Source organism: Hyaena hyaena, unplaced genomic scaffold (genome assembly GCF_003009895.1).
Source record: "Hyaena hyaena isolate Hyena2069 unplaced genomic scaffold, ASM300989v1 scaffold_300, whole genome shotgun sequence".
In the NCBI taxonomy this organism is placed as follows: domain Eukaryota; kingdom Metazoa; phylum Chordata; class Mammalia; order Carnivora; family Hyaenidae; genus Hyaena; species Hyaena hyaena.
Window position 1 is genome coordinate 1,430,568 of NW_024080933.1, and position 14,228 is coordinate 1,444,795.

A 14,228-nucleotide genomic window follows, 5' to 3' on the forward strand; every position below is an offset into this window, starting at 1 on the left:
CAGCGACGACGCGACCAATGGTGGCTGAGTTGGGCGGGCTGCGGAAGTCTGGGGCTCGGGCTTCACCCCGCGGCTGGAAGAGAGGGGAAGGGTACTGTGTCTGTGCAGGTACTGTCTTGGCTGTTCTAGAAGTCGCAGCCTTCCCCTGGAGGTAGAAAACCTGGTCATTGTGCCATGGGAAACGCTCAACACAGGGCTGTAGAGCCGCTGTTTAGGCAGACCGTTGAATGCATTTGTAAATTAAAGTCGTTCACAACGAGACCCTCTGGGGTCTCGTTCATAGAGACGCCTCAAATGTTGTGGGAGTTGGAATAATAATAGCAATAAAAATAATAACTAACATTTATGGAATGCTTGCCATGTCCTTGGCACTCTGCTAAGCACTTTTTGTGGAATTACTTAGTTGAATTGAGCAACCTTGTAAACTACCTACGATTATTTTTATTATCTATCGCTCATTTTGAAGATGGGGTGGGATCTGAGAAGTCAAGTTGGAGAACACGTGCTCTTTGCCACAGTTCCCGGTCCCTTCAGGGGCCCTGCAGTCCAGCTTCCTCCTTCCAGAGGGGAAAATTTCCTGAGAAGATCGTTAGATTTTCCAGTTCTCACAGCAAAGCCAGAGACCCCTTTCCCTATGCACCCTAGGTTCTGAGACTTCTAGCTGGAACAGGAAGGGATGGCATTGAGCATCTTTTCCTGCCCTCCCCTGCGCCTCTGTCCCCCAGCAAGCTGACCAGGAATTCAGTGACTTTGGCAACAGGTGGTCTGAGAGTTGGCAATGGATGGTTGAACTTTATTACCCCTTTCTTACGGAGGATGAGACAAGGATTGTGAATATGGACAGGAAGGGGCACAGATGACCAGGGAGCTCTCTACTGAGAGCTGGCACTTAGCAAGGTGTTTTCCTTTTAAAATTTTAATTTAGGGTTGCCTGGGTGTCTGAGTCAGTTGAGCATCCCACTCTTGATTTCAGCTCAGGCCATGTTCCCCAGGTCTTGGAATGAGGCCCTCTTGGGGCTTTGTTATGGAGCCTGCTTAAGATTCTCTCTCTCTCTCTCTCTCTCTCTCTCTCTCTCTCTCTCTCCCCCTCTCTCTCCCCCCACCCCCTCCCCTCCCCCTTGCTTGTGCCTGTTCTTTCTCTCTCAAAAATTAAGTAATTAATTAAAATTTAAATTTAATCCTCACAACCACCCTTTGAAATATAATGATTAAGAACTGTAGACTTGAATTTATATCTTGGTCCTATAACTTGGCAATAAATTTGGGCATATTACTTCATCTCTCTGATTCTCATTGGAAATGATGATGTCTATGTTTCTTGGGGTTGGGATGAGGATTAGGTGAAAGAAGGGATATAAAATAGTTAACTCACTGCTTGTCGTATGAGTAGTGATCTGTAAGTGATGACTATGTCTGTTATTGCTGTTGTTATCCTTATAGTAAAGATGAAGAAAGGTTATCTACACTGTTTGCCTAAGGTAATTATTTGGGATTGGACCTCAAGTTTAATTGGTACTTTGTGGTTCCTTATTTTTGTTATTTTGACCCCAGGTTTCACATTTGTTGTTTAGAAATATATTTCTATTTTTTATAGAAACATTTTTCTGAGCTCCCTGATGTGTGACCTGATTATTCTGAACCATGAATGGTAGACTTAACCTTCTTTTCCTCTTTTAGTCCCTCTTGTCATTTCACCCCATATAGAACTGTAGCTATTCTTAAATGGTCATGTTTGCCCACAGTTTTACTGGGTGAGAATCATGATTTCTGATCAGACATGACTTCAAAGAGTGTTCAGTATCTAATATGATTCACTTGCTGGTTTTGTAAAAATGTACATACCCTGTTCTCTACCAGAATATATCTTTTGATTATTTCCTGCTTCTTTTTGACAGCATCAGCTTGGAAGTCAAAAGGGAAGTGATATGTGTGTCTTGTGATAGGCTGGCCATGGACCAAGAGGAAGGAGAGCTAAAATGAGAAGCCATAAGAATTTCGGTGAGTTTTGGACACAAGCTCTTGTTAGTTTCCGTGACCACAGAGACGAGTATACATGTGGATGACTAGTTCAATTTAGCTTAAAAGTTAGGCTTACATGGTGATGCTATGTCCCAGAAAACCACTGAACTTTGAATAGTGAGAATTCTTGTCCATGGAATTTCTGTGTGGTCCTGGGAAAGTCCTTTCTCCTTTCTCAGTTTCAGATTACACACCTTTAAAAAGAAACGGTTGAGGTTTCTTCTGTTTCTGATTTTTGAAGTTCACAAAAAGTTTCAGATTTTTGAAGTCCACTAAAATATGTCTCCTTTTCAGAAACATGAGATGTGTTCAACTACGTCTTCCTTTAAGTTTTTTTTCCCCCCCAATGGTATTGAAACTGACAGGTTATCCTGCTTCAGTTTTTGGGCAGAAACTTTCTTCTGCATTCCCAACTGGCTGTCAGCCCCATCTCTCCCTCCAGTACTGTTTGGTTAACTGCATTTTCTCTCTTCTCTCTCATGTCCTTAAAACCTTTCCCAGCAGGGTGAGTGTGGGAGTTGGGGAGAGTATCTAAAGGGGCCAAGAGACTGTGTTCCTGTTTCAATATTTATAGTTTATCACCCACAATAAATTCACCCTATCTTGCAGAGGAATAGAGAGGAGAATGGACACAATCTCATTTTGCTTTTACTGAGTGTGTCAATGGAGGTAGGTGGTAGATTGTACATAATGATGCTGATGAGGTCTCCTGGTATAAAGTAAACACACACACACACACACCCTGGCTTCAAAGACCAGACCAAGCTTGTAACAGTGGATTCTATCTCTAATTAGATGGCCAAGAACATATTCCAGTCAGTCCTTGGCTCCACAAACTCAAACCAGCATCTCACTGGGGAGGGCATCATGGTATAAGCAGCACCAGCATCACCATGATAATAGGGAAACACAATTTTATCCAGCATATGTTAATTGAGCTTTAACTATGTTCTCGGCCCTGGAATACATGCTAGGAGAAGAGAGAGTGGAAAAAGAGAGAAATAATAATCAAGTTACCAAATCAGTGAACAAGAATAGGCTATGGTGAGTGATATGAAAGAAATAATCAGATCGATGTGTGAGGGCAGAGAAGGAGGGCTCTATTTTAGTTTGGATGGTCAGAGAAGGCTTCTCCAAGGAGGCAGTGTATGAGCTGGAATCCTTGCAGATTGTTGGGGAAGACAGAGGTGTGACTGGCAATGGAGATAGGTTTGGCTTGAGGAGCAGAGCAGAGTATGGGCAGTAGAGAGTAAAGTGATTGGTAAAGTGATTGGTAGTCATTGGAGGTACAGTTGGAGAGGTGGGCATGCTGGGCCTTGAGGACCCCTGGAAATTTTCAAGTGGGGGATCGACATGATCTATGATTTTAGAAAGCCAGTCTGGCTACCGTGTGGACAATGAGTGGACCAGAGAGGTTCTGTGACTTGGAAATGGAAAGGCTCCTCCCTCACCCTCCTGGCCCACATGCAAGCAATCACCACGTCTAAGAGGCTCCAGGAACACTCTGTGAAGTGTGTGGGAACATGAATCAGTGTGGTGGCAGCAGAGAGGGAGAGAAGTGCTTCGATGAGAACTTCACTTAACAACTGCTTTTTGAGCTCCTACAGTGTGTCAGTTAACATTCTAAGTATTTGTGGTACGGTGAAGAACAAAACAAAGTCTTGTCCCCCTGGAGTCTACATTTCAAAGGGGACCTAGACAGTAAACAAGTAGACAGATGTATGATCTTTTAGACAGTGTAAATGCTATGAAGATAATAAAGTGGGACGGAGATCGGGAGTGATAGGGCTGTTTGAGATAGAGTGCTACGGAAGTGGATTGGGGAGGGGAAGGGAGGAAAGAAGACAGGTTTTAGGGTGTCGTAGTGTCACTTGGCAAGAAGGAGCATAGGGAATGAATAAGTGGGAAATCAAGGGTCTGCCTTGGCCTTGTTGGTCTTCCAGGACCATCCTCTCCTGAAATTGGGGATGCGGTCTATGTTTTGTCATAGCAGTCAGCCTGTGTGAACACTTGGTGGTTTGTGTGATAGAGGCTCCCAGCTGGGGTGTCGCATACCTCTGCCCTGCCCAGGAATGAGTCCCCTAGGACCTTCCTTGTGGGGACAGAGGAGATCCTCTGGAGCTCCACTCTGCCCACCGAGCCCCGCTTCCTGGCACTTTAGCCTCAACAAGTCCAGATATGAGCTTATCACCCTCCCAACCCTCTTCTTCTGCCTGCTCACTTTCCTAAAGGCCTTGTCTCAGCTGGTGGTGCCAGCAATCACCCACTTGCCCAACACAGGAAGCTGGGACTCTTCTCACCCCCTCCCAGCCCACATCTGACCAGTCACTAAGTCCTCTTGCTGCTGTCTCTGTTACTTGTGTCCAACCTCACCACTCTCATCTGAGCACCAGCCTCCACATCTCCCTCTCTTAAAGGTCCTTCCTGCCTCTTGTCTAGCTTTTTTCCATCTGCCTTCCTTGGTGATGCCAGAGTGAGTTTTCTCAAAAGCAAACTGGACTGTATTATTTCCAGGGCTTAGAACCATGTCTCTCCCCCAGTGTTGTCTTCAGAATAAAATACAGCCCCTTAGCTTAGGATATAAGACCCATTATGACTGGCTGGTGTAAACTTTAGCTGCTTCGCTTGCATCCATGCACCCTCATTATATGCTCTGATAAGACAAAAACTACTTCTAGCAAATGGAGTACATTGTACTGCCTAATACTGTCACTCCTTTTGCATATGGAAGGCTCTCTTCTTGAATTCCCATTGAACACCTGTTAATACTTTAAAACCCAAACCAGAAATCCCCACCTCCTCTGGAAAGACTTCCTTTCCTTCATGCTACTTCTGGTCCCAGCACAAGCGTCTCCTTGCCACCCTTTGCATAGTAATATAGTGATGACTTTACTTTCCTGTCTCTTTTAAAACCAGATGAACTCTTTCAAGGCTAGTACCATGGCTTATTCTTTTTGGTATCCCCAAGCTTAGCATGGGGGCTAACCCAGAATGGTGGCTCACAAGTAAATAAATTGGATGAGTTTGGGCCCAAGACCTTCAGATGCAACCTGGAAACACTCAGCCTTCTAGAAACGTCTAACAACCAGTAATTATTGGCAACAAAGGCAGTTTAGCAGGAGTGAATCATTGTACTTTATGGGTTAATACTGAAGAGAGTATGATCTGGGAGCCATCCTGTGCTTCCTAACACTGTGTTTAGTCAGGAGCACCTCTAATTACAGCTGGGCTTCTTCCTGGGCCTAGGACACCTATAAGACTGTATTTATCAAGGCTTTGACCAGGTTATAGTAGAGTTTAATGGTAAAAGCTAGGCATCACAATTAGGCAGAATTAGGTTTTGATCTTTGATTGGTTGTGCAACTTTGGAGTGGTAATTTTACTTTTTTATGTCTTGGTGTCCTCATCTGTAAAATGAGAATAAAAAAAGGCTCCCGTTCTTTTGTAAAGATGAAATGACTTCCTGCATCTAAAGTGCTTAACATAGTACCTATCTTATGGGAGCAAAAGGATGACCTTGCTGATGACTATTAGAGAAACAAAATATTCATTCTGATATTTGAGCCTCTGAGTAAATGTCCTTTCTTCCCTTGCTAGTACACACAAGATGACTGGATTAGGGTGTCTATTTGACCTTCTTGTAAAACTTGAGTACTTTTTCCTAGCATTCATCATGAGACTATATGTGTCACATTTAGTCTGATGTCCTCATTCAGCTCAGAAGGCTCCCAGAGTGCAAGGACTCTTATCTTTAATCCTCAACTCTTAACACAATTCCTGACCCATAGAAAGCTCTCACTGGCTATTCGAATGAATGGAAAAGCCTTCCCTACTGGCATGCTGTGTTGGCATGGGGTGGGTACGTGTGTGTGTGTGTGGGGGGGGGGTGTGCTATTGGTGAGATTAGCATGGTAGGAAGCCCATGCTAATGGAGAATGGGGGCAGACTCTGGTTAGCAAGCTCTGCACCAATGAGACAAAGGACTAAGAGCACATAAGGGCAGGCCCTTCATCATAGGATTTTTCAGCCTGTCACTGCCTTAGGCTATGAGGCCAATGTGTATGATAAGAATAGTTTGCACAGTTGTACTTTGGAAATTAGGGCTCTGACAGAGAGCTTAACCAACTATCCAGCAAGAATTTTAGGAATTTAGAACCTTATGAAAATTCCACAACTGGGAATAATCCAAAAAAGAAATTTTTTTTTTACTTGCTTTGAAAAGCAGGATTAAGAAAACCCCACCCTCCTTTTCTATTCTCTGTCTACAATACAAATTATCAGACATTTCCTTGTGCACAAGCCCACAGGTGGGAAGAAGGAGGAGCTAGGAATAAACAATGTGCTTCATACGAAGTCACCTCCTGAGGGATAAGGAGGAGTAAAGTGTATAATGTGGTGGCCAGACTAGAGCAATGCAATTCAAAGTGTGGCCCACAGGGGAGTACTGACCCCTGATTGGGATTAGTTCCCAGTGGGGTAGGGAGTTTGAGGCAGAATGCACATCAACCGCCTCACTGACACACTGCTTTTAGTTCAGCTGATATTCTTTTCATAGCAAGATATGCTCCATGAAGCAACATTTCACTGTTTTACACATTGGCCCAGTTTGCCACTGTCTCAGGCTTGGACCAGTACCAAGTAGTTCACAGGCCTGGAGCATGGACTTTGAAGCCAGTCAGACTTGCTATACTACTTAAGAAAGTCCTCTAAGTTATCTGAGCTTTAGATTCCAAATCTGGAAAATAGAGATTTAGTCTTGACCAACAACATTTTGAGCACATACTAGATGCTAGGCACTGTTCTACAAGTTGAGGCTATTGCAGTGACCTTGGCTGATAGGATTCCTGCTTTCAAGGGGCCTCCAGATAAAGAAGTGAATTAGTTCCAGTTTACAATACATGCTGTTGAGAAAGTCAGCTAACTATTGTGTAACAGATTGGTTGATTGGGAATGGTTGACTTGAGAAGTTTAAGAAGGAGCCAGTGAAGCAAAGAAACTCAAGGATGAGTGTTCCAGGCAGAGAGAAGAGCATGTGCAAAGGCTCTCAGGCACATTGGTGAAACAAGATGATCTGTGTCTGGAGTGGAGTAGAGGAGGTCAGAGTGAATCCAGTTTATGCAGACCTAGTAGAACAGAGTGAAGGATTTGGATTCCAATCTTAAAGCAGTGCAAAACCATTGGAAGGACACAAGTCTAAACCAAACTGACTCCATGACAGGCTTTATGTTTCCCTTCTGAACTAGAAGGCCTAAGTTTCAGCTTCCCCAAAACTATCAGGCAGTTACACATTACCCAAGGCAGGAGAAACCACCCTTGCAACACCCAATCAGGAAAGGCCAGCGACCACCCTCCACATTACTGAGGGAGAGGCCTATAGATGGAAACTATATATAGGACCCTGTTACCTAATGTTAAAGTTAACCCGTTAGTTGCCGAACAAGACCCTAGGCTCACTCTGTGATTGGTTGAATTTAAAGGTACTCTAAATGTAATTGGATCCCGCCAAAAGTAATGAATACTCTAGACAATGTGTATGGTTAAACCGCTGTCAATGATGTTGAATAATTATGATTGGATCACTGTTCCCATGCCACAACTTCTGTAACGCCCCCGTCACAAACCCCATAAAAATCATACTCCTCCATTGCTCGGGGCTCTCAGCACAGATCCACTGCATTGGTGAGGTCTGGGAGCTTGAGCTTAAGCCCGAATAAACGCTCTTTGCTTTTGCATACGTGACTTGGACTCCTTGGTGGTCTTGGGATTTTGGGGAGATCGTGATCTGGGCATAACACCATTGGAAGGTTTTAAACCAGATTATAAAATTTCTTTATAATGTTAAAGAGTTTGGACTTAGTCCAAAGCACAACAGAGACCCATCAAAGATTTAAAAGCAGGGGAGTGTCAGGATTAAAACCAGGTTATAGAAAGTTTACTCAGGCTGTGGTAAAGATAAGGTGGTGGCTTAGATGGGGCTCAGGCAAAGATTCCAGCAATGGGAATGAATGAGTAGATGTTAAGATTGATTGAATTAACATCAGTAACTAGACCACAGGCTTCCTTATTTCATGAGCCTTACCAACTCTTGCTATGCACGCTTTTCAGCATAAACAGATCTCTGTGAAAGTCAATTTTTAATTAATATCCAATTAGTTGAATTGACTAGCTAACAGAAAATCAACCTAACTTCTCCATCTGTTGTACAGAAGCTGAGTCCTTATGCGCAAGGCTGATCTTTTCTATGATGCAGAAGTCTGTCTTTTTATCTTGTTCACTTCTTATCTGTTTACATTAATGCTTAAGGCTGGAAGGTGAGTCAGATTCTAGCAGCAACTGAAATGGAGCCATTTTCATCTGGAACTAAATAAATGCTTAAGCCCTGTTTGGAATGTCTGCTTCCAGAATCATTCAGCCACAGAGCCCATTGCACAAGGCAAACTGGTACTTGGCCAGTCTGCTTAATAGAATTGTCAATGCTCCTACATGAGAGAAGACCTGTTCATTACCAGAGGCTTTGCTAGCCAACACTGGCTCAACCAATATCAGTAATAATGATGAGAAATGTTTATGGAGTAGCGCTATGTACCAGCACTGGGCTAAGGATTTACATTTATTTTCTGACTTTAAACCTCACAATAATCTTACACGATAGATGTTCTTAATTAACTCTATTTGATTAATTAATTTATAAATATTTGGGGTTGTATTTTTTATATTTTTAATTTTATATATTTTGTATTTATTTTTATTTTTTAATTTACATGCAAGTTAGTTAGCATATAGTGCAATAATGATTTCAGGAGTAGGATCCAGTGACTCATCCTCTGCATATAACATCCAGTGCTCATCCCAAGTGTCTCCCTAATACCACTTGCCCATTTAGCCCATCCCTCCACCCACACCCCCTCCAGGCAACCCTCAGTTTGTTCTCTATATTTAAGTATCTCTTATGGTTTGTCCCCGTCCCTGTTTTTATATTATTTTTGCTTCCCTTGCCTTCTTTCATCTGTTTTGTTTCTTAAATTCCACATATGAGTGAAGTCATATGGTATCTGTATTTCTCTGACTAATTTTGCTTAGCATAATACCCTCTAGTTCCATCTACATTGTTGCAAATGGCAAGATTTCATTCTTTTTCATCACCGAGTAGTATTCCATTATATATGTATATGCCACACCTTCTTTATCCATTCATCAGTCGATGGACATTTGGGCTCTTTCCATATTTGGCTATTGTCGATAGTGCTGCTATAAACACTGGGATGCGTGTACGCCTTTAAACAGCATACCTGGGGTGCCTATGTGGCTCAGTCGGTTAAGCATCCAACTTCGGCTCAGGTATTGATCTCAAGGTTTGTGAGTTCGAGCCCTATGTTGGGCTCTGTGCTGATAGCTCAGAGCCTGGAGCCTGCTTTGGATTCTCTGTCTCTCTCTTTCTCTGCCCTTTGCCTGCTCAGGCTCTCTCTCTCAAAAATAAATAAACATTAAAAAAATTTTTTGAAAACCTAGCACACCTGTATCTTTTAGATAAATACTTCATAGAGCAATTGCTGGGTCATAGGGTAGTTCTATTTTTAATTTTCTGAGGACCCTCCGTACTGTTTTCCAGAGTGGCTGTACCAGTTTGCATTCCCACCAGCATTGCAAAAGGGTTCGTCTTTCTCCACATCCTTGCCAGCATCTGAGCTGTTAATGTTAGCTATTCTGACTGGCTTGAGGTGGTATCTCATTGTGGTTTTGATTTGATGATCGTCACTGATTTGATCGTCATCACTGGCGATGAGTGATGTTGAGCATTTTTTCATGTGTCTGTTGGCCATCTGGATGCCTTCTTTGGAGAAGTGTCTATTCATGCCTTTTGCCCATTTCTTCACTGGATTATTTGTTTGTTGGCTGTTGAGTTTGATAAGACCTTGGTATTTTTTGGAATTTAGCCCTTTATCTGATATGTTATTTGCAAATATCTTCTCCCGTTCTGTGGTTGCCTTTTAGTTTTGCAGATTGTTTCCTTCACCAAGCAGAAGCTTTTTATCTTGATGAGGTCCCAATAGTTCATTTTTGCTTTTGTTTTGCTTGCCTCTGGAGATGTATTGAGTAAGAAGTTTCTGTGGGTGAGGTCAAAGAGGTTTTTGCCTGCTTTCTCCTCTAGGATTTTGATGGTTTCTGTCTCACATTTAGGTCTTTCATTGATTTTGAGTTTATTTTTACGTATGGGGTAAAAAAATGGTCCAGATTCATTTTTCTGCATGTCACTGTCCTATTTCCCCAACACCATTCACTGAAGAGACTGTATTCATTCCATTGGATATTCTTTCCTGCTTTGTCAAAGATTAGTTGGCCATATGTTTGTGGGTCCATTTCTGGGTTCTCTATTCTGTGCCATTGATCTGAGTGTCTGTTTTTGTGCCAGTACCATACTGTCTTGATGATTACAGCTTTGTAATACAGTCTGAAGTCCACAATTGTGATGCCTCCAGCTTTGGTTTTCTTTTTTTTTTTTTTTAATGTTTTTTTTTTTTTTTTTTTAAATTTATTTCTAGGAGAGAGAGAGAGAGACAGCGTGAGCAGGGGAGGGTCAGAGAGAGAGGGAGTCACAGACTGAAACAGGCTCCAGGCTCTGAGCTGGCAGTCAGCACAGAGCCCGACGCGGGGCTCGAACCCACGAACCGCGAGATCATGACCTAAGCGAAAGTCGGACGCTTAACCGACTAAGCCACCCAGGCGCCCCTGGTTTTCTCTTTCAAGATTGCTTTGGCTATTCAGGGTCTTTTCTGGTTCCATACAAATTTTAGGATTGTTTGTTCTACCTCTGTGAAGAATGCTCATGTTATTTTGATAGGGATTGAACTGAATATGTAGATTGCTTTGAGTAGTACTGACACTTTAACAGTATTTGTTCTTACAGTCCATTAGCATGGAATATTTTCCCATTTTTTGTATGTCTTCTTTAATTTCTTTCATAAGGTTTCTATAGTTTTCAGTGTATAGGTTTTTTGCCTCTTTGGTTAGGTTTATTCCTAGGTATTTTATGGGTTTTGATGCAATTGTAAAAGGAATTGATTTTTTGATTACTCTTTCTGCTGCTTCACGGTGTATAGAGATGCAACTGACATCTGTGAATTGATTTTACATCCTGTGACTTTGCTGAATTCATGAATCAGTTCTAATAGTTTTTTGGTGCAATCTTTTGGGTTTTCCATAATAGAATATCATGTATTCTGTGAAGAGTGAAAGTTTGACGTCCTCCTTGCCCATTTGGATGCTTTTTATTCCTTTCTGTTGTCTGATGCTAGGACTTCTAATACTATGTTGAATAACAGTGGTGAGAGTGGACATCCCTGTCATGTTCCTGACACATGCTCCTGAAACTGAGAGCTTCCCCCATTGAGGATGATGTTAGCAGTGGGTCTTTCGTATATGGCTTTTATGATCTTTAAGTATGATCTTTCTATTCCTACGTTCTTGCGGGTTTTTGTCAAATGCTTTCCCTGCATCTATTGAGAGGAGCATGTGGTTCTTGTCCTTTCTTTAATTAATGTAATATATCACATTGATTGATTTATGGATTTGAACCAGCCCTGCATCCCAGATATAAATCCCACTTGATCATGGTGAATAATTCTTTTAATGTATTGTTGGATCTGATTGGCTAGTATCTTGTTGAGAATTTTTGGATCCATGGTCATCAGGGATATTGGTCTATAGTTCTCTCTCTGTTAGTAGGGTCATTGTCTGGGTTTGGGATCAAGGTAATTCTGGCCTCAGAATGGGTTTGGAAATTTTCCTTCCATTTCTATTTTTTGGGACAGCTTCAAAAGAATTGGAGTTAACTCTTCCTTAAATGTTTGGTAGAATTCCCCTGGAAAGCCATCTGGCCCTGGACTCTTGTTTTTTGGGAGGTTTTTGATTACCAATTCAAATTTCTTTACTGGTTATGGGTCTGTTCAAATTTTCTAATCTTCTTGTTTCAGTTTTGGTAGTTTATATGTTTCTAGGAATTTTTCCATTTCTTCCAGGTTGCCCAATTTATTGGCATATAATTGCTCATAATATTCTCTTACTGTTTTCATTTCTGCAGTGTTGATTGTAATCTCTCTTTCATTTTTTATTTATGTGGGTCCTTTCCTTTCTCTTTTTGATCAAACTGGCTATGGGTTTATCACTTTTGTTAATTCTTTCAAAGAACCAGCAGTTGGTTTCATTGATCTGTTTTTTTCCCACCCAATAGCATTGATTTCTCCTGTAATCTTTATCATTTCCTGTCTTCTGCTGGTTTTGGGTTTTATTTGCTGTTCTGTTTCCATATCTTAAGTGTAAGGTAAGGTTGTGTATTTGAGACCTTTCTTCCTTTCTTAAGGAAGGCCTGTATTGCTATATTAAATGTGTGGGATTTTTAAAAAATATTTTATTTTTTTTAATTTGAGAGAGAAAGAGTGTGAGTGAGGGAGGGGCAGAGAAAGAAGGAGAGAGAAAGAATCCCAAGCAGGCTCCATACTGTCACTTCAGAGTCTGACATGGGGCTCATACTCACAAACCATGAGATCATGACCCAACTGTAAACCAAGAGTTAGACACTTATCTGACTGAGCCACCCAGGTGCCCCTAAAAGATTTTATTTTTAAATCATCTCTACACCTAACATGGGGCTCAGACTTAACAAAGATCAAGAGTTGCATGCTCCATCAACTAAAACAGCCAGGTGCCCCTTAATTTAACTCCATTAAAAAATTTTTTTTTTAATGTTTACATATTTTGAGAGAGAGAAAGAGCACACCCATGTGGAGTGGGGGAGAGACAGAGAGAAGGGGAGAGAGAATCCCAAGCAGGCTCTGCCCTGTTAGCACAAAGCCTAACATGGGGATCAGTCTCGCAGTTCATGAGCCTGTGGCACAGTTCATGATGACCTGAGCCAAAATCAAGAGTTGGGTGTTTAACTGACTGAGCCATCCAGGCACTACCTCCTACTTCATTCTAAAGAGAAAGAAACTGGCAGTCAGAGAGGCTAAGTAACTTATCAAATGTCATATAACTAATAGGATGCTGTCCAGGATTTGTATCTAGTTCTCTTTGAACCCAAAGCCTTGTGTCATTTTTTTTTTATAATCTTTTTTTTTAAATGTTTTATTTATTTCTAGGAGAGAGAGAGAGACAGCATGAACAGGGGAGGGTCAGAGAGAGAGGGAGTCACAGACTGAAACAGGCTCCAGGCTCTGAGCTGGCAGTCAGCACAGAGCCCGACGCGGGGCCCGAACCCACGAACCGCGAGATCATGACCTAAGCGAAAGTCGGACACTTAACCGACTAAGCCACCCAGGCGCCCCTAATTCAAGCAATTTAAGATTACATAAAGTAACTACAGCAAATATTTTTTCTGGTTGTCTATTGCTGTGTAAAAAATTACTCCAAAGCTTAGTGACTTTAAAGAAATAGCAATAATTTAATTATTTCTCATGGTTCAGGGGTCTGCCTAGGTTTAGTTAGTCCTATCTCACTCATGCTCTTCTGTGTGGTTACAGTTAGATATTGGCTGGGGCTGGAATGTTCTTAAGGCTTTCTTACTCCCATGTGCCTATAGACTGGAACCTTACTGGGACTGTCTGCTGAACACAGTCACTTGGCCTTTCCCCATGGCCTGGACTTTCTCACAGCATGATGGGTGGGATCCAAAAGCAAGAATTTCAAGAAAGAGGAAATAGAAGCTGCCCATTTCTTAAGACCTGGGCCAGAAACTGGCACAGTACCACTTCTCCTGTTTTCTCTTGATCAAGCAGTCACTGAAGGAAAGGAGACAGACCCCATTCTTCCATGGTAGGAATGTCAAAAAATTGCGAGATCAGATTTTCAAACTATCACAGTCTGCCTGTGACCACAAATTATGTTCCTCCTTCACTCAAAATGCAATTGTCCCATCCCAAGACTCTCCCAAACAGTTATTGGCATCAAGGACAGGCATGAAGTCCAGAATTTCTCCTTCCATATTACTTCTAGGTGTGGATGAGGTGCCTTGAGTGTTGATCCTCAGTTACAGCCCTTCAAGAATGATTTGAGTACCTGTGAACTAAAACAGACAGGTTATTTGTCTTCCACACTCAATGTATAATAGGATGGGCATTGGAGCACTGGAGCAACATTATAGTTTCCTTGGTTAGGACCAATTCTATTCAGTGATCCCTGAAGCTCTGCCTCCCATGCTCTTGGTTCTAGCTTCT

The 14,228-nt window shown here is 42.0% G+C and overlaps 1 long non-coding RNA gene across 2 annotated transcripts in view; it reads left to right on the forward strand.

Moving 5' to 3' along the window:
* The first annotated feature begins 22 nt into the window (after positions 1–22).
* LOC120242133 overlaps positions 23–14,228 on the forward strand; it is an 82,946-nt gene continuing 68,740 nt past the window's right edge. For both annotated transcript variants that reach the window (XR_005531018.1, XR_005531019.1), the window contains exons 1-2: positions 23–108; positions 1,896–1,998. This is a non-coding gene — a long non-coding RNA (uncharacterized LOC120242133). The remainder of the gene's footprint in view (positions 109–1,895; positions 1,999–14,228) is intronic.